The 21,998-nt window shown below is 36.5% G+C and overlaps 1 protein-coding gene and 1 pseudogene across 8 annotated transcripts in view; one reads left to right on the forward strand and one right to left on the reverse strand.

Annotated features, from left to right (window-relative positions):
* Positions 1–21,998, reverse strand: part of COG5 (component of oligomeric golgi complex 5) — a 373,684-nt gene that overhangs the window by 243,917 nt on the left and 107,769 nt on the right. The gene's annotated exons all lie outside the window — the stretch shown is intronic.
* Positions 17,974–21,649, forward strand: LOC134736977 (large ribosomal subunit protein eL43-like; annotated as a pseudogene).

Below are 21,998 nucleotides of genomic sequence, written 5' to 3' on the forward strand. Positions count from 1 at the left end.
TATCTTCAATCAACCCCCAGTTTAGGCCTGAAGCTATAGACCAAATGAGTTAACTGAGAATTGAAGTCAATGAAGGTTCCACATGCAGAGCAGTTGCAGGATAAGCTGTTTAATCTTCTACACAACATTCACTGGCATATTACCAGCAAGTTCTCATATTTTCTTAGCTTAAGAGCTCTTGAGCTACTAAATACAATTTTCATAATGAATGAATATGCTTATAAAGAGGAGTTAGGAAGGTAGAACAAAAACTATATTGGCTTGAAACACAGGCATCAGATATCTTGCTAAATAAAATGGAGGTCACCATGTCAATTCCACCATGAGCATTTCTTGTCTGCTGTTTAAAAAAAGCCAAGAATGAGTGTGTGACAAACCTATTGTACAATGAAAGATACTAAGTAACAGAATATTACTAAGAGTACTACTTAAAATTTTATCTAAAATATTTTAGCTGTCCCTTACTATAGGGAATCTTTATGGAACAACCATATTTTACTTAATCCTTCAAAGGAACTAAATAAAATATCATCTTGGAAGAGTAGCATAATATGGATCTGACAGCTCAGAGGGAGTAGAATGTAACCATATGTCTTTTTAATTTTAGTCATTCTTGGGGGTGTAAAGTGGTATATCATTGTGGTTTGATTTGCATTTTCCTAATGACTAATGATACTGACCACCTTTTCATGTGCTCATTGGCCATTTGCACATCTTCTCTGGAGAAATGCCTATTCAAGTCTTTGCCCAGCTTTTTTTTTTTTAAGAGATGGGGTCTTGCTATGTTGCCCAGGCTGATCTCAAACTCCTAGATCTCAAGCAATCCTACTGTTTCAACCTCCAGAGTAGCAGGGACTACAGGACTGTGTCTGGCTTTTGCTCGTTTTTTAGTTAGTGATATGGTTTGGCTGTGTCCCTATCCAAATCTTATCTTGAACTGTAGCTCCCAAAATTCCCACGTTGTGAGAGGGACCTGGTGGGAGGTAATTGAATTATGGCAACGGGTCTTTCCTGTGAGGACGAATAAGTCTCATGAGATCTGATGGTTTTATGAAGGAGAGTTTCCCTGCACAAGTTCTCTTCTCTCATCTGCTGCCATGTGAGACGTGCCTTTCACCTTCCACCATGATTATAAGGCCTCCCTAGCCACATGGAACTGTGAGTCCATTAAACCTCTTTCTTTTGTAAATTGCTCACTCTTGGGTATGTCTTTATCAGTAGCATGAAAACAGACTAATACAGTTGGGTTATTCATCTTTTTGGAGTTGTAAGGGTTCTTTATATATTTTGTATACAAGTAGCCTGTGTCAGATATATGATTTAAAAACATCTTTTCTGATTCTGTGGATTGTCTTTTCACTTTCTTGATAACGTCCTTTAATGTGCAAAAGTTTTAAATTTTGATAAAGTGTAATTTATCTCATTTCCTTTTGTCACTTGTGCTTTTGGTGTTGTATCTCAGAAACGAAGGTCACAATAATATACTCATGTTTTCTTCTAAGAGAGTGTATGGTTTTAGATCTTTAGGTATATGATACATTTTTAGTTCCTTTTTTGCATGGTATGAGGAAGTGACATATATTCATTCTTTTGCATGTAGATACCAGTTGTCCCAGGACAATTTTTTGAAAAGACTATTCACTACCAATTACATTGTCTTCACATTGTTGTTAAAAAATAATTAACTATAAATGTCAGAGTTTATTTCTGGACTCTCAATTCTATTCCACTGATCTACATATCTATCTTTATGCCATTACCAGACTGTATGAATTATTGTAGCTCTGTACTAAGTTTTAAAATCAGTATGTGTAAGTCCACCAGCTGTGTTCTTTCTCAAGTTGATTTTGGCTATTCTTTTTAGAATTTGTTTTAGCTATTCTGGGTTGCTTGCATTCCAGTATGAATTTTAGGATCATTTTACAATATCTGCAGCAAACACCAATTTGGATTCTGATAAGGACTGCACTGAATCTATAGAACAATTTGGGAAGTGCTGCCATCTGTGCTAGGCAGATTAATGTACTCTAAGGATATCCAACAACCTAATCCTCAGAATTTGTGAAATGCTACCTTACATGCTAAAGGGAACAGTGCAGATATGCCATGGGTCTTGAGATGGGGAAGTTATCCTGGATAGGCCCTAATAAAATCACAAGTGATTTTATAAAATAGAGGCAGTGGGAGATTTGATTACAGAAGAAGGCACTGTGAGAATGGAAGCAGGAGGAGAAAAGGTGGTATGATGCAGGGCCACGAACCAAGGAAAGTGGACAACCTCCAAAAAGAAAACAAACAAACAAACAAACAAACAGAAAACTAACTTAGAGCCTTCAGAAGGAACCAGCTCTGCTGACATTTTGATTTTAGTCCCTTAAAACTCATTTCACACTTCTAATCTCCAGATTTGTAAAAGAATAAATCTGTGTTGTTTTAAGCCACCAAATTTGTGGTAATTTGTTACAGCATCCCTAATAAACTAATACACCCAATACATCCTAAGTGTGTCTACACATAACAGAGTTTGATATAAATGTAGCAAAAATAAAAATGAATGAAATCTGAAAATCTACAATTATGTCAAATAGTTTTATATCCTTTTATAAATAATTGATAAAACAGGAAGACAAAAAATTAGTAAAGGTATCTATAGAGGGAGATAACACAAACATGGCAAAAGTTTTACAACTGGCAAATCTAGGTTATGGGTAAGGGGTGTTTATTTTACTATTCTTTCAACTTTTCTCTAATTTAAAACTTTTTAAAATAAAAAGATGGGGAAAAATCACTGAAGTATACAGAATATATGAAAGATAATCTATTTTTTATCTGGGGCATCATCAAACTCTATCATCTTACTATTAGATTTTATTATTTACTAGAAAAATCCTATTTGCCACATTGATTTTCTTTTTTTTTTTTTTAGACAGGGTCTCATTCTGTCACCCAGGCTGGAATGCAATGGCACAAACATAGCTCACTGTGGTCTCAACTTCCCAAGCTCAAGCCTCAGGATACTGAGGCTCAACTTCCTCTCACCTCAGCCTCCAATATAGCTGGGACCACAGGCATGCACCACCACACCTAGCTAATTTTTTTATTTTTTGTAGAGACAAGGTCTCACTTTGTTGCCTAGGCTGGTCTAGAACTCCTGAGTTCAAACAATCTGCCTGCCCTCAGCCTCCCAAAGTGCTAATAAGATTAAAGGTACCAACCTGCCCAATCAACAATGACTTTTAAATAAAGGTCAGCCTGCAAATACAGAGCCTAAAGAACTGCTATTTTAAACAGGAAGAGTGTGTGTGTGTGTGTGTGTGTGTGTGTGTAACATTTTATTGTAAAAATATCATGAAAGAAGAGAGAATGATCCTTTGTACCCATTACTGAGTTTCAACAATTACCATCATTTTGCCATTCTTATTTTGACCATATCCTATCTCATGTGTTTGAACGCTCTGGCATAAGCATTAAATCTTAAGTACAAAAAGAATAATCAAAAAGACTATGTCAAGTGAAAAGACCATAATGTTCTATAAAAATAACTGCTCTATAGTAAACTAAAGTTGAAAAATTAAACACAGAGAGGTCAGACAAAACATTGCTGGGTTAAAATAAAATTCAAACTGATAAAATATGCCAGGCTGCAAAATATTTTGGCAATTCAAGAGTAATTGATATACAAAAGAGAGAGAGTGGAAGTTAACAAGATAGTACCACCTAATCCTCTGAGGACATGAACCTGGGATACTGAAATAAGAACATGACATAAGTACAGACCAGAGGAAAATACGATAATGCTTAAAAACTCAAACGCAATCATTTCAGTGTAAGAATATCACTTAACCAAAAATTACCATCAATATCAAACTGGCCTTATAAGAAAAGCTGCCTCTACATGAAAATAAAGTCTTTCCTACTTAAAAAATTCAAACTAGGAAGAAAAATGGGGATTTCTGAAGTCATATTCTATTTATAGTACATATATTCTACCATGTGCTATAAAAAGTCCAGGGATGCATCCATTTTCGCAAAAAAAATTCTACAAAAAATTTTCTATTTTTTTCTATTCATCATAGTACTGGAAGTCCTAGCCAGAACAATTAGGCAAGAAAAGAAATAAAAGGCATCCAAATTGGAAAGGAAGAAGTAAAATTATCTCTGTTCACAGATGACATAATCTTAGATATAACAAATCTTATAGATTCCACACCAAAAAAAACTGTAAAAAATAAATGAATTTAGCAAAGTTGTAGGATACAAAATCTACACACAACAATCAGTTGCATTTCAGTACACTAACAATGAACAATCCAAAAAGGAAATTAAAAAAATAATCCCATTTACAATTTTAGCATCAAAAAGAGTAAGACACTTAAGAATAAACTTAGAGAAAACAAAGAGGCAAAAGACCTGCATTCTGAACACTACAAAGTATGGCTGAAAGAAATTAAAGACAGCACAAATAAATGGAAGATATCCCATGATTTTGAATTGAAAGGCTTAATATTGTTAAGATGTCAATACTATCCAAATTGATCTACAGATTTAATGCAATCCCTATTGAAATCCCAATGGCATTTTGTGTGTGCACGCAGAAATAGAAAAAGGCATCCTAAAATTCATATGGAATCTCAAGGGACCCCAAACAGCCAAAACAAAAGATGGAAGTTTCACACCTGCTGGCTTCAAAACATATTACAAAGCTACAATAATAAAAATTGGCTGGTACTGGCATAAAGACAGACATACAGATCAGTGGAATAGAGGGCCCAGATATAAACCTTTACATGTAAGGTCAAATGATTTTTGACAATGGTGCCAACACAATTCAACAGGAAAAGGACAGTCTTTTCAACAAATGGTGGTGGGAAAACGATATCCATATGCAAAACAATAAAATGGTACCATTACCTTAGCTATACACAAAATTTAACTCAGAATGGATCAAAGACCTAAACATAAGAGCTAAAGCTACAAAACTCTTAGAAGAAGCATAAAGGAAAAATTTCATGGCATTGAATCTGGCAATTTCTTGCATATTGACACCAAATCACAGGCAAAATAGTAAAAATAAACTGGACTACATCAAAACGTAAAATTTCCGTGTAAATACCACAATTCACAGAGTGAAAAGGCAACCTACAGAATGGGAGAAAATATTTGCAAATAATATTTCTAATAAAGGGTTAGAATATATAAAGAAATCCTACAATTAAGAAACAAAAAAGCAAATAACCTGATTTTTAAATGGGCAATGAATATAAATAGACGTTTCTCTGAAGATGAGAGATAGGTGGCCAACAAGCACATGAAAAGATGTTCAACATCACTAATCATTGGAGAAACGCAAATCAAAATCACAATGAGTTATCACCTCACACCAGTTAGAATGTCCACTATTAAAAAAATACACAAAACAGAAAATAACGACTGTTGGCAAGGATGTGGAAAAATTGGAACCTTTGTGCATTGTGTCTAGAAATGCAAAACGGTGCAGCTGTTACGGAAAACCATATAGACTTTCCTGAAAAAACTTAAAATTAGAATCACCATATGATACAATAATCCCATTTTGGGGCATACATTCAAAAAAATGGAAAACAAGATCTTAAAGGAATATCTGCATATCCACGTTCACTGCAGCTATTATTCAAAATAGCCAAGCGGCAAAAGCAACGCAAAAGTCCACTGGCAGAGATAAATGCATAAAGAAAATGTGGTATATACGCTGGGTACAGTGTGTACACTGCTTGGGTGATGAGTGCACCAAAATCTCAGAAATCACCACTGAAGAACTTATTTGTATAACCAAACATCACCTGCTTCCAAAAACCTATTGAAATAAAAAATAAATTAAGAGATAAAATTTTTAAAAAAGATAAAAAGAAAAAGAAAATGTGGCATTATAAACCCAGTAGGATATTACCCTTAAAAATGAACAAAACTGGCTGGGTGCGGTGGCTCACACCTGTAATCCCAGCACTTTGGGAGGCCAAGGCGGGCGGATCACTAGGTCAGGAGATCGAGACCATCCTGGCTAACACAGTGAAACCCCATCTCTACTAAAAATACAAAAAATTAGTTGGATGTGGTGGCATGTGCTTGTAGTCCCAGCTACTCAGGGGGCTGAGGGAGGAGAATCGCTTGAATCTGGGAGGTGGAGGTTGCAGTGAGCCGAGATCATGCCACTGCACTCCAGCCTGGATGACAGAGCGAGACTCCATTTCAAAAAAAAAAAAAAAAAAAAGAACAAAATCCTGTCACATATTGCAACACAGATTATGAGGACATTATGCAAAATGAAATAAGTCAGTCACAAATAGACAAATACTCTCTGATTCTACTTTTATGGGGTATCTAAAGTAGTCAAACTCATAGAAACAGAAAGTAGAATGGTGGTTGCCAGCAGGTGGGGGAAAGGAAAATTAAGAGCTGTTCAATAGGTATAGAATTTCCATTTTACAACGGGGAAAAATTCTGGGAATCTGTTTTACAACAATAGAAACATAGTACTAAACTGTGCAGTTAAAAATGACTAAGATGGGAAATTACATGGTATTTGTTTTTTGCCACAATTAAAAAAGAAAAACAGAAAATAACAATTGTTGAGGAGGATATAGAAAAACTGAAATCTGGCCAGGCGTGGTGGCTCACACCTGTAATCCCAGCACTTTGGGAGGCTGAGGTAGGTAGATCACTTGAGGTCACGAATTTGAGACCAGCCTGACCAACATGGTGAAACCTCATTTCTACTAAAAATACAAAAATTAGCTGGGAGTGGTGGCAGGCACCTGCAATCGTAGCTACTCGGGAGGCTGAGGCACGAGAATTGCTTGAACCCAGGAGGCAGGGGTTGCAGTGAGCCAAGATTGTGCCACTGTACTCCAGCCTGGGCGACAGACACTTTGTCCCAGAAAAAAAAAAAAAGAAAAGAAAAAAGAAAAACTGAAATCCTCATATATCACTGGCAGACATGCAAAATGATGCAGTTTCTGTGGAAAATGGTATGGTTGTTTCTCAAAAGACTAAACATAGAATTACCATATGGTCCACCAATTTTACTTCTATATATACCAAAAGATATTTAACAGGGATTTGAATAGGTATTTGTAAGCCCATATTCATAGCAGCAATATTCACAATAGCCATGAGGTGGAAGCGATTCAAATGTACATCGATGAATGAAGGATAAAGAAAATGTGGTATATATACACAATGGAATACTATTCTGCCATAAAAAAGAATGAAATCACATCATTCGTGGCAACATGGATGAACTGGGAGGATATGATATTAAGTGAAATATGCACAGAAAGAGAAACACCACATGTTCTCACTCATATGTGGGAGCTAATTAAGTGGATCTCATAGAGGTAGAGAATAGAATGGTGATAACCAGACAGAAGTTGGGAAGGATGGGGAAAGGGAAGGATGAAGACAGGTTGGTTATTCACAGTAGCCAAGACACTGAAGCAACTTAAATGTCCATGGACAGATGAATAAGCAAAATGTGGTATATGCATACAACGAATTATTCAGCCTTTAAAAGGAAGGAAAATTTGACGCATGCTATATACAACATAAATGAAACTTGAAGACATTATGCTAAATGAAATAAGCTAGTCAACAAACAAATTTATAATCCCTTTGATGTGAGGTACCTCGAGTAGTTAAAATCATAGACACAAAAACAATGGTGGTTGCCAGTGGCTGAGGGTGGGGGAGAATGGGCAGTTAGCGTTTAACGAGTACAGAGTTTCAGGTTGGTACAGATAAAAAAGTTCTGGAGACAGGTGGTGGTGATGGTTGCACAACTATGTGAATGTATTGAATGCCATAAAACTACATACTTAAAATTGGTTAAAATAGCAAATTTTGTTATGCATATTTTATGACAAAAAAGTTCTATTTTATATGTAGCATTCATTTTAACTTTTATTGTAAATAAAAATTCATGAAATGTTAATTTTTGCTTTCAACTGAGGGAAAGAAAACTAAAATTGACTTAAAACGAGAATAAAGGAATATAATAAAAATTCTAAAGCAATAGAGAATTAAAGCAGAGCTGGATCATGAGTGCTCAGCAAATGTCATCAAGACGCAGTGTGCCTTGTTTAAACAAAAAGTGTAGTATTTAATAATAATTGCAAATAGTATGATGTATTTATAAAGCAAATATAACCCTGATATGTCTTTTCAAAGAAGTCAATGTCCATTTACAGTAATACCTGAATTAAGGAAGACATTTCAATGACACTATTTGTGGTCAAACAGCATGTATTGACTAAGTCAAAAATCAGAGATCTAATTTCAAGCACCATTTACAGGCCATGCAAACCTAGATAAGGAATTTAATAAGCCTCAGTTTATTCATTCATTAAATTGGGATCTCCTCTCTGAATTAGTATGAGTTTCAAATGAGATATTTACCAAATCATTTAAAAACCATGAATTTTTACATCAGTGTAGGCATTATAACACATTGTCACATGATTTCTTTCTGACTGCATCACCAAGTGCCCTTTCCTCTGCCTACTCTACTCCAAAAATGGTGAATATCTAGCCCCAGTGCATTCTGCTTGGTATTAATCTATTATGTTAGTAGATAGCACAGCCCTTTAGCATCATTTTAAAACAATAAGCCAAAACCTGAGGTTTAGGCATCTTAGGTTAAGAATCATAGTAACTTCTTTCTAAAAATACAGAATGTTTCCGCTAAAAATACAGAATGCTGGTGCCTGGAAGAAAGTGAATATGTCTTGCCTTTTACTGGACGACTATTATCGAATAGCCACTGTGTGACAGGTGCTCTTTCGATACCTAGAGTCCTTCCACTGGACAACTATTGTTGAATAGCTACTCTGTGACAGTTGCTCTCTTAGATGCTTCAGAAAGGAAGTATATGATTTTAATATACATTTTACATGCCTATTTTTAATTTATTTATATATATTTAGATACGCATATTAATGTGCATCTTAACATGCATTTTTAAACCATAATAAAATCAGACATTCCTCATAGAAACTGAAATTCTTGCTTTCCTACAACAGTGGTATACTAAGTATTTTTTCATTACAGTACCTGCAAGTTTCTAAACCAATATCCATTTTCCCCTTAATCATAACTAACCAAACTATAATTTTGTTCGTGGTAATAAGGTGCCCGGCTAAATAAATCTCCTTTTCTAGCAAAATATGTCCATGAGAAACAGTTAACATGCAAGAAATGGCCAATTAGATATATGTCCCAATCTGTTAAATACTTATGGGAAAGTTTTACTTTCTCAGGTAGTCAATACCTCTTCCTTCTTTTCCTACCTGGAAACTAGATTCAATGCCTGAAGATAAAGCAATCTTACTGAGGCCCTATGGATGAAAATAAGCATGATGGACCAGAAAAAGAGAAGAAACTTAGTTTCTATCACTCCAAAATATGACTTTGACATAAATATTTTTGAGCTAAAGGCAATTAAGAAGCAGTAAATGGAGTAAGGGCTCTTTCTCTCCTCCACTCTTTTCTACCAAGACAGGATATAAATTCTCCTTTACTGGAGACAAGTTTTATCAACTCAGAGGCAGCACCAGAGAAATCTGCAAACAAATCTTACTCCATTAGTTTATTCCCATAAATTTACCTTCCCACGGCTTCCCGCCTCTGGAAGCCTAAAACTGCTTTTCTTTGTCTTGTCACTTCTCTAAAATGTATTGTTCTTTGTTAAAAACGTTATATAAGCTAGAGTTTTAAGCCACTGCTTTATCTTTCGTTGAAGTTTCTCCTGAGTGATGTGCACTGCACACATTAGCAAACTTGCTTGTTTTCTCTTCTTACTCTGTCTTTTGTTATAGGACCCTCTCCCAACTACAAACTTAGGAGGACTGAGAAGTTATATTTCCTGCCCTACAATACCCCTGGACTATCATATGAGAAAGATGCATCTGTTACTGTTAAGCTACTGTAAGGGAGACTTTATACTATTTACAACCAAATAATGGTACTTACAAATAAGTAATTATAAACTAGAGGCGATTTAAGTGCTTGAAAAGACCATGAGAAGGAATATAATTTAAATCAGAGAGAAACAGGCTTTATGAAGAAAATAAATTCATACCTTCTTGTTCTAACAGAAACTTGGCTCTCCTTCTACAGTCTTTCAAGTAGGCAATGTTTTCTCCTTTACCACTTCTACCACATGGTCTGGAGGTTAGGTTGTTGCCCACTTTGCTTCTTACTGACATTTCCAGGCTCTTCTCCCTCCATCCTCTTCAAAATTCCAGCTTTGAATCTCATATCACCAAACTACGCCATTCATCACCACTTCCTGACCTCTTCTCTTCTAATGATTCTGTGTTCAACCCAATTTCTGCTACCCAATCCCATGATCATTACTGTAAGGCCCACCCCTCCATTATGTACACTAGGTTCTATGCCCTCCTGCCTCATCAAGGACATTCTTCCAGGAATGCTCCCCTCACACTCCTACATCATCAATTTTTCCCTTCTCTACGGAATCATTCCCATCAGACATAACTATGATGCAATTCCTACAGCTTATAAAAGAAAAAAAAAATCTTTGAAATTTACATCCTTTTCCAGTTACTACTAGTTTCTCTGCTACACTTTACAGGAAAATTCCTCAGGAAAGTTGTCTGTATTCTATCTAGATTTGCTCTCCCCATTTTCTCAAGCCCATTACAAATAGGCTTTTGTTCCTACCACCACCAAACCTGCTCTTTTCTAAATACATTACTTTTCTGCTGCTAATTTAATGTATCTTTTACTTAGAAAATTACATTTCTAACTTTATATGTAGTATATAGGAAAATAATTTATATAAATTGATCTTATTTCCATAAATTTGGCTAAATTGTATTAATTATATTTCTTAAATATATTTAATATAACCATATTAACTATATATGTGTAACAATTATTATGTAAAATATAATTATAATTAATAGATTATAATTTAATGTAATAGATCCTTTTGAGTTTTCTAAGTAGACTATCATGTCATCTGCAAATAAAGACAATTTTGTACCTCTGCAGGGTCTAAGAGACTGGGCAAAAGGAAGTAGAAGTTTTGTGCCAAAATGATATTTCAAAAATGGGATACATTAGAAAACAGGAGGTAGTGAAGGAGAAGGAGGGAAGGAGTCTAAGTTTGGTAAGGTGAACTTGCACGGAGGAGAGGCAGGCCTATGATTCTGCTGAGAAGGAGCTGAGCTTCTTGAATCATTGTAATCGACACACTGTCTATCCTGAATTTATATCCTCGGCCCCAACATTCTCCATGAATTTCTTGACTAATATATCATTGGGTAGTGGAAAGGTAGGCCAAATTTAATACTTCCAAAATGAACTGTTATTTCTCCCATAAAATGGCTCCTCACTCAGTATTCTCCACATCAGTAAAGGGTACTGTGTATGAATCTACTTGTCTAACTGTCCCTAAAACATTCTTCTAATCTCCTTGAGAGCAGAAATTTGGCCGCTGTATCGCTAGTGCTTAGAGTAATATCTAGGACATAGGAGAACTTCAATATGTACTTGTTTTAATGAATTAATTACCAGAAGATTATTCTGGTCTTAATTCTCAACTCTTCAGAAGAAATCAGTAAAATAACTACAACTTTCAGCAGCTATAGGATAGTTTGGTTTTGGTTGTTTTTCTTGGTGAAAAAAAAAAAAAGCTGAGAGGGATGTTGTAATATAATAAAAAATAAATATTTCATCTTTGTCCCAAATATTGTACCAGGTTCCTGGCACAGCTCCTAAAACCCTTGGAATCTCTGGACTAATAAGACTGTCTTTTGCATGCTAATACAATGATGGTTGCCACTAGATAGCTTCAGGATGAAGGCTGGTCACCAGAAAGATCAATGCATGATTAGAGGATTGGAATTTTCAATCCCACCCCACACCAACTTCTGGGGAGGGAAGAGAGGCTGAAAACTGAGTCAATCACCAATGGCTGATGATTTAATCAATCATGGTTATGTAATAGAACCTCCATAAAAACCCCTAACCACAGGGTTCAGAGAAATTCTGAGTTGATGAATACATCAAGGTGCTGAGAGGTCAACCCATGGGAGAGGGAAGAGAAGTTTTGTGCCCCTTCCCCCATACTAGCTCTATGTATCTTTTCTGTTTGGCTGTTCCTGAGTTGTATCCTTTATTTTAAAACAACAACAACAACAAACAGTAATAATATGTTAAGCACTTTTCTGAGCTCTGTGAATTGTTCTAAAGAATTATTAATCCCAGGCCGGGCGCGGTGCCTCACGCCTGTAATCCCAGCACTTTGGGAGGCTGGGGCGGGTGGATCATGAGGTCAGGAGATTGAGACCATCCTGTCTAACACAGTGAAACCCTGTCTCTACTAAAAATACCAAAAAAATTAGCTGGGTGTGGTGGCGGGAGCCTGTAATCCCAGCTACTCAGGAGGCTGAGGCAGGAGAATGGCTTGAACCTGGGGGGCGAAGGTTGCAGTGAGCCGAGATCGTGCCACTGCACTCCAACCTGGGCAACAGAGTGAGACTCCGTCTCAAAAAAAAAAAAAAAAAAAAAAAATTACCAATCCTGAGGAGGGAGTTGTGGGAAATCCCTTAATCTACAGCAGGTAGATGAGAAATACTACTGATAACCTGGGACTTATAACTGGCATCTGAAGTGGGAACAATCTTAGGGGACTGAGTCCTTAACTTGTCTCCATTCTTTGTTCTTGTCGTTTATGCCTTCTTAGCCCTTCACTGTCATTTTAGTGAACATAAAGGAGAGAGCAGAAATAAAGGTGTGCATTCAATCCAATGTTTGACCTGTAATCCAGAGCTTACATTTTAGTCAAACTAGAAGATCATTCCCCTGACTCCAAGTGTATGCACCTTCCCAATCTCCAAATAGCCCAATAAAATCTTATCTTTCAAAACTCAGTTCAAGTGCCAGCTCCAAATAACATATTTTCTAACCTTCCAAATTGTAAATAACTTATCCATCTTCTGAATTTTCACAGCACATTACTTGTATCTCTTCTGGCATTTACTTAGACCATATGTGCTAAATTTTAATGACTAGTGCTCAAAAATCTCCTCCACCGCTCAAAGTTATTCACTTCACTAAAAGAGTTTAAATTCTATCAATCAGGGATTTATTTAATAAGTCACATTTTAAAATAGAAATATTCTTCAAAATAATAAACCTATTGGTATGCATTAGTTTAGCAATGCTCTTTTCCTTCTAGCCCAAACTACGATCCATGAACTAAGCAAACATGTTATCTAAAAGGTAAGGAAAGAAATCTTAGACAATTTCAAGAACCAGGCATCTGGTGATGTGGTTTGGCTCTGTGGCCCCACCCAAATCTCATATGGAATTGTCATCTTCAATGTTGGAGGAGGGGCCTGGTAGGAGGTGGCTGGATCATGCTGGCAGACTTTCCTCCCCATTCTTGTGATAGTGAGTGAGTTCTCAAGAGATCTGGCTGTTTAAAAGTGTGCAGCACTTTCCCCTTGGGCTTGCTCTCTTCCTTTTGCCAGCCATGTAAGACATGCTTGCTTCCCCTTTGCCTTCCGCCATGATTATAAGTCTCCTGAGGCTTCCCTAGAAGCAGAAGAATGTACAGCCTGCAGAACCACGAGCTAATTAGATCTCTTTATCAATTACTCATTCTCAGGGAGTTCTTTATATTAATAGTAATGTCAAGGCTAATACATCCGGCCTTGACAAAAGAGAAAGCTTGATATGGCTGTTCAGGAGTAACCCGCAGGTTTTTGTTTTTTTTTTTAAATACTTAACGCACTAAAGGTAAACATCAGCCCAACAGTATGTCAATCATGTTCCCTCCCTACTTTCACATATATGCCTCTGGCTACATGTTACCTTCTAGAAATACAGTCTCATCTGAGGTTTAAATCAATTTCGCTTAAAAAAAAAAAAAAAGTCTATAAGAAAAGAGAAACTTGTAGCATGTAATTTGTCACCGAGAGAGATAATTTAGGGTTGCAGACTCTTTGGGTAGATGGCAGACCCAATAATATGCTATAATAGATGTGTTTGAGAGAATACAAATATAAGATTTTGAAAGCTGGAAAAAGAAACACTAGTAAGAAAGAACAGAATTTAGAGATACAGTCTGGAATCCACTGTAATAAAATAGTTGACCTTGCAGTATAACTCTCCATTTCCTTAACTTATACACCCTAATCTCTTTCCAAGCTTGAGAGGAGTCTATAATAATCTTTAAAAGATGCAACATTAAGGGTTTTCCCTTGCTGCAGGTCCATGAAAATAGGATGCTGTATCTCTCAAATTGTATTACCTTTAAACTAAAATAAAATTACTTCAGAAAAGACAATTCACAGAAAAAGAGAAAATATTTGCAGAACCCAGATGTCTGTCAGCTGATGAAAAGAAAAACAAAAGGTGGTCTATCCATACATGGTATATTATCTGGCAATTACAAACAATGAAGTACTGACACATGCTACAATGTGAAAGAACCCTGAAAATATATACTAAGTGAAAGAGCCAGGCATCAAAGATCATATATTATATTATTCCATTTATATGAAATATCCACAATAGTCAAACCTATGAAACAGAATATTGGTTCTAGAATATTAGTTGCCTAGGACTGCATGGTTTGGGGAGGAAAGGAGAGTGACTGTTAATAGGTATGAAGTGGTTTCGGAGAATAATAAAAACCTACTAAAATTAGTTTATGGCTACAATTGCACAACTCTCTGGATACACTAAAAGCCATTGAATTGCACAAGTTATAATGGGTGAATTACATGATATGTTAATTATATCTTAATAAAGCTGTTAAAAAATACCTCAGGCCAAAATAATATCTCTAATGTAATGAAGTGTTATGATAGAGGACAGACTTTAAATTATGCTGCTAATAAACACTAAAAATGTAAATGATATTGCTGACAGCCCAGAAATTTTTTTTTTGTTAAAATCCTAGTCTTAATTTGTGGTGGGCTCAATCTCTTCCTCTATCGGCATAGTTTAGAATTTTTCCTCATGTTTGTGTGCCATGAAGAACTTATGCCAACTGGCATACTTATGTTCCTACCCATCCCACTCACAGTCTCTCCTACAGCCAAAATGATATATTTCACATATTCTCTACCATCTTCTAGGTGAGCTATAAATGAGATCTCTAGTAAGAGGCACAGAAAGCAGGGAAAGCACTGGACTGATTTGTTTGTAGAAATCTACAGATTCTGCACAAATTAAATATTTCAGATTCAGTTACCTTAACAAAAATGAATTAGACGCCTACCTCAAATAGTCCTAATGGACTGACTGTTGCAAGACACAGACTTACACAGGAACAGTTCCATCAGAGTAAATATGTGTAGAAAACTGGGCACTTCTCTCTCTGTTGTTTCTTAATCTTCAAAATGGGGATGATGAATTAACTGGTCTCTCTACATCCCTCTCAGTTCTATAAGTCTCTATATTCTGTATCACCCTCTAGTCTAGCTAAAACTACCACAATTCTCCTATCCTCAGTAAACTGGCTGGTTGCAGGATAGAGCAGCAAATTAATCATATAACTTATTTTTAAAATAGAGCCTAAATTATTCAGTATTTTTTTATAGAGTTTAAATTATTCAAGTCCATCTTATCATCGCTCAGAGCAATAATTAAAAGCAAAAAGTTAGCCATGAAAAGTAGCGCAGGCCAAATGGTTCAGGATTTTATAAGCTGAAAGATACCTGCAGTTTTCTTACAGTTTTCGCCACTCCAACCCTGCTTTTCAGAATTATACCTGTTCTTTCACCCCCTACTTTAATGAAACTTGTTCTAATTCTTCAAACAATATGGTTTCTTTTGAACCTTCACAGCACATTGTTAATATCTCTTTTTGAATACTGATTATATTAAAGTTATTTTTATACTTCTCTTAGTTTTACACATCCCAAATCATCAAATACTATATCATAAACTCTAAAGAGCAAGGACTATGCCTCTCCTGTAATAAAAGAATAGCGATTTTCACATAAGAAACACATCAAAATTGAATGAAGTTGAGTAACACAACTCTTTTGGATGACCAAAAACACAAGTTAAAAAGGCACCAGTCTTAAAGAGTACTTCTTTTTGGATTGTGACACACATACCCTCATAATTTGTTATAACTGAAACTAATAAGTAGAAATGTAGGGCAAGCGTAGTGGCTCATGCCTGTAATCCCAGCACTTTGGGAGGCCGAGGCAGGGGAACTGTTTGAACCCAGGAGTTTGAGACCACCCTGGGCAACATAGCAAAACTCTGTCTCTACAAAAAATACCAGTGGTGACGGGCACTGGTAGTCCCAGCAACTCGGAAAACTGAGGTAGGAGAATCTCAGGAGCTTCCAGGAGCCCAGGAGTTCCTGAGCCCAGGAGCTCGAAGCTGCAGTGAGCCGTGATTAGGCCACTGCACTCCAGCGTGGGCAACACAGCAAGACCCTGTCTCAAAAAAAAATGTTGTAGAAATGTAGCTAATAAATATTATGGAGTTACAAAAACACACTCTTCCTAGATCTTTGTTAAATTTTTGCTTAAAACCATACACATTTCTAAAGGTTTAAGTAAGAGAGAATAGCATAATTCCTCAAGATACAATATCCTCAACTAAAATATTCCTGAAAAGATTCCTCAACTAAAATATCTTGTATACCACCCATAAAATACTTAAGATTATTAAACGTTTCTATACTTATGATGAGCATACACAAACTGAAAGGAATTCTTCAGCACATAAGATACTGCTATTTACAAACAGGTTTACTGTTAATCCATTTTGGACTTATGTAATGAAAGATGAACTGGAAAATTGCCTTAATCTATCAGAAACTAGCTAGCAAGTACTTACCCTTCATTTATTCCACTATCTTACAAATTGTTCTATTTCATTCTTTAGTGTAAATAGAATCTTCTTGGTATCACAATATAAAGTTAAATAAAAAATATTGTGATGACTAAAAGAATGGTACATGATGAAAAGCATTTAAGTAGTTGAATAGTGATATTGCCCTATCAACCATTCACTCATGCACTCATCTGTTCTTTTAAAAAATATTTATTGAGTAATCATACGCTAGGCACTATGCTACAAGACATGCCAACAGACAAAAGAGACACTTATACCTATGGACGTAAGTCCTAAAATTGTCAAAAGTACATAAATACAGGGCCACTGTGTACGGATACACAGACTGCCCACTGCACAACTTGACAAGTGCTACTCACAAAGACCTCATTGAGAATAATGCCCCTTGCAATAAAGGCACCACTCAGCAGCTCTAGGAACAATCCATGTCATTACAGAGGGAGCAGTCATGTTCATATGATATGACAAACTTGACCAGTTCAAGAATAATCTGAGACAAGGTAAATCAGCGACTGATAGTCTTCTATCTTCAACTATTCCTTTAGCTTATCAAAAATATCTCAACATCCTTAATCTTCAAATCGCATATTCAAAAATAGTAAGTCCTGAGACCTTTAAGAAACATCTTATTTGCTTAAACTAGCTAAGTTGACATATAAAACTAATTTCAACTAATTTCAATTTTGAATGAATAACTGGAGTTTTAGAGAGGCTAAATAACTTGCTTAAAATTACACTGCAGACCTGGGATTATATATGGCTAATTAGGTAATACGGAACTGACAGTTTGTCATCTTAGGCACACATACTTGCGGTAACCAGCCTTCAACATGATCCCCCAATGATCCCTGAGTCCTGGTAATCACATTCCTCTGCAATGTAATTATTATCCCAGGGTTAGTCCGTGTGAACAACAGAATATAGCAAACATAATGATACATCATATTAGAGATTTGACTATAAAAAACATTACGGCTTCTATACTGTGTACCCACATGCTCTCACTGTCTCTCTCCCCACTCACACTGGGAAGTCAGCTGCCACATCATGCACAGCCCTAGAAAGAGGCCCGCATGGTGAGGAATGGAGGCTACCAACAACCACGTAAGTCAGCTTGAAAGTATATCCTTCCACCCCAGTCATGCCCTGGCTGACAACTTCGCTACAACCTTATGAGAGGTCCTAAGCCAGAATCACCCAGCTAAGCCACTTCTGGATTCCTACCCCTTTGCATTAGTTAACTATTGCTGCCATGACAAATTACAACAAAATCAGTGGCTCTACACAATACAATTTACTATCTCAGTTCTGTAGGTTAGAAGTCCAGTGGGCTCAATTGGCTTTTTCTGCTCTGAGTGTAGCAAACCTGAAATCAAGGTATTGGCTGTCTGTGTTACTTAATGGAGGCTCTGGGAAAGAACTGCTTCCAGATTCAGCCAGGTTTTTGACAAAGTTCAGTTCCTTGTAGTTGCAGGACTGACTTTTTGGTTTCCTTGCTGCCTGTCAGCTGGGGGATATTCTCAGCTTCTAGAGGCCACCCACATTCCTTGGCTCATAGCTCCCTACTTCCATCTCACGCTTTGAATCTCTCTGAACATCCTTCTGCCTCACCTCTCTGACTCATCTCTTCCAACATCAGCTGGGAAAAGTTCTCCACTTTTAAGGTCTCATGTATTAGACTTAGCCCATATCTAGGTCCATAATTGTAACCATATTTTCAACGTCTCTTTCACCACATAATATAACATATTTGCGGGTTTTGGGAAATAGGACATGGACATCTTTAGGGGGCTATTATTCTTCAGAAATGACATAATTTCATAAATGTTTGTTGTTTTAAACTTTCACTTTGTCACACGATAATACACATAAGAAGAGGAAAGTGTCCTGAAGTTATTAACCAGTATATATAGTTATATATAAGGTGTTCAGTATATCACATATTTACATACAAACACACATACTTGACAGGTATTATATTAGAGGCTATAGGCATTATAGCATTTTTCATACAGTATCTCATAATACTCTGTCAATAACCATATATTATCTATAAGATGAAACTCCAAGTCATTGGTAGTTTAGATTAAATCCCAGTTATTTCAAATTCAAGCTATATTATGACATCTATTTCTCTTTTTCTTTTACAATCTAAAGTTTCAGGTTACAGCATTTCATAAATCAGGCTTTTATTCGGATTATAAAGTCTTCAAAAATAACTTACCACAAATTAATTTTATTCTTACTGACAGTCGGGCACAGTGGCTCACGCCTATAATCCCAGCACTTTGGGAGGCTGAGGTGGGTGGATCATCTGAGTTCAGGAGTTCGAGACCAGCCTGGCCAATATGGTGAAACCCCATCTCTACTAAAAATACAAAAATTAGTTGGGCGTGGTGGCACACAATTGTAATCCCAGCTACGCGGCAGGCTGAGGCAGGAGAATCACTTGAACTCAGGAGGTGGAGGTTGCAGTGAACCAAGAGCATGCCACTGCACTCCAGCCTGTATGACAGAGTGAGACTCTGTCTCAAAAATAATAGTAATATTCTTACTGACACCCTCCTCGCCCAAAACATGGAATGTTATATTGCTGAACAGCTGAAATTTCTTCTTCATTGAAAGAGGCATATGAAAAATGAGTTTACACTAATGTTCACCTTGATCTCAATACTTGTGTGATTACCATATTCCTGATGCTGTCTTGTGGAGGTCACCAATCATGTTTTTTCTTTCTTTCTGTTTTTTGGCTAAATCCTAAGGCTACTCTTCAACTCTCATCTACAATGTTGATATTTCATCCTTAAAACACCATGCTTTCTTAGCTTCCATCATTTCATACCATCCCACCTCTCTAGCTAATGCCTGTTAAGTCTCCTTTTGGTCTTCTCTTCCTACGCTCACCCCTTACATATTAGAATTCCTCAGGATATCTGTCCTATTTCCCCCGTTTTGTGGCAACTCTCAAATCTGTGTCTTCTGCCCCTTTCTTTCTCCAGGACTTCAAATCCACATATACAGTTTCTTATTAGCTGTCTACACTTGGATGTCTAATAAGCACCTCAAATTCAACATGTCCCAGAGTACAGTTGATTCTTGAATAGGTTTGAAATGTGCAGGTCCACATATACACAGATTTTTTTCCCAATAAATACATTGGAAATTTTTTTGGAGATTTGATGCAACAATTTGAAAAAACTTGCAGATGAACCACACAGCCTAGAAATATCAAATAATTAAGAAAAAGATATGTCATGAATATATAAAATACATGTGGATACCAGTCTATTTTATCACTACCATAAAATATACACAAATATATTATAAAAATTAAAATTTATCAAAACTTATGAAAACAGTTGCAGACCATACATGGCACCATTCACAGTTGAGAAAAATGTAAACAAACATAAAGATGTGGTATTAAATCACAACTGCACAAAATTAACTGTAGTACGAAAATCAAACACCACATGTTCTCACTCATAGGTGGGAGTTGAACAATGAGAACACATGGACACAGGGAGGGGAACATCACACACCGGGGCCTGTCAGAGGGTGGGGGGTGAGGGGAGGGAGAGAATTACAACAAATACCTAACGCACGCGGGACTTAAAACCTAGATGATGGGTTGATAGATGCAGCAAACCACCATGGCACATGTATACCTGCACGTTCTGCACATGTATCCAAACCTGCACATTCTGCACATGTATCCAAGAACTTAAAGTGAAAGAAAAAAGAAAAGGAAATTAACTGTAGTACATACTGTACTACTGTAATAATTTGGTAGCCACATCCTTTTGCTATTGCTGTGATCTCAAGTGTTACAATTATCCCCTTAAATGTTAAGTGATGCTAACATCTTCACTTGAGCAGTTTGTCTCTCTCCAGTAAATTGTGTTATCACAATAGAAAGTGATCTCTTGCAGTTCTCACTTATTTTTCATAGTTTTTAATGCAATACCATAAACCTTGAATAACTTCATGGGACCCATATGAAGTGCCCTTGGTGATGTTGTTGGAAGTGTTTCCAAGAAGCAGAGAAAAGACAGGACATTACAAGAAAAAGTTGAATTGCTTGGTATGTGCTGAATTTTGAGACCTGCAGCTATGGTTGCCCACCATCTCAAGATAAATGAATCCGGCATAAGGACCACTGTAAAAAAAGAAAAGAAATGAAAAATTGTGAAGCCATCTTTTTGCAAAATATCTTTTTATCTCGTATTGAAAATGTAGCTTTTATGTAGGTGCATGATTGCTATAAAAAAGGCACACCTATATGATTCAAGAAATAGTGAGGTCATCTGACAACTTAAAGCAAAAAGAAGGTAAAGGATCTAAAGCTGGAGAATTTAATCCCAGCAAAGGATGGTTTAATGATTTGAGAAAGGGGTGTGGCTTTAAAAATATCAAGATAGTCCTCTCTGGGCTTGTGCCTAGTTCACAGCTACATAGCTAAAACTCACCAAGTAGGTTGAAATCATTGGTAAATATGGGATTGCTATGGTGCCTCCCTCTGGAAAACACTGAAGAAAACTGCAATCAGCCATCCTGCCAAGTACACTTGCTCCTTCTGTGGCTAAACCAAGATGAAGAAACAAGCAGTAGGGATCTTACACTGTGGTTCCTACATGAAAACAGTAGCTGATGGTGCCTGGATCTACAATGCCACTTCCACCAAAATGGCAAAGTTGGCCATCAGAAGACTGAAGAAATTGAAAGGCCAGTAGAAGCTCTATCATTTGAGACATCACTAGCCTGGAATAAAGGGTTAATTTATGTAACAAGAACAAAAAACTTAAGGTAACAGGAGAAGCAGCTTCTGCTGCTCAACAGGAAGCAGATGAGTTCCCAGGTGCTATTAAGAAAATCATTGAGGAGAAAGGATATCTGCCTGAACAGGTTTTTAATGTGGACAAAAGTACCCTATTCTGGAAAAACATGTCATAAAGGTCATTTATTAGTAACGAAGAAAAGTAAGCACTGGGATTTAAGGCAGTAAGAGATGGGCTAGCACCACTGTATTGTGCAAATGCAGTTGGGTTTATATGATCAGGAGGATTGTCCTTATCTATTAAAGATACTAACCCCAAGATTTAAAGGAA

This window comes from Symphalangus syndactylus, chromosome 6 (genome assembly GCF_028878055.3).
Source record: "Symphalangus syndactylus isolate Jambi chromosome 6, NHGRI_mSymSyn1-v2.1_pri, whole genome shotgun sequence".
In the NCBI taxonomy this organism is placed as follows: domain Eukaryota; kingdom Metazoa; phylum Chordata; class Mammalia; order Primates; family Hylobatidae; genus Symphalangus; species Symphalangus syndactylus.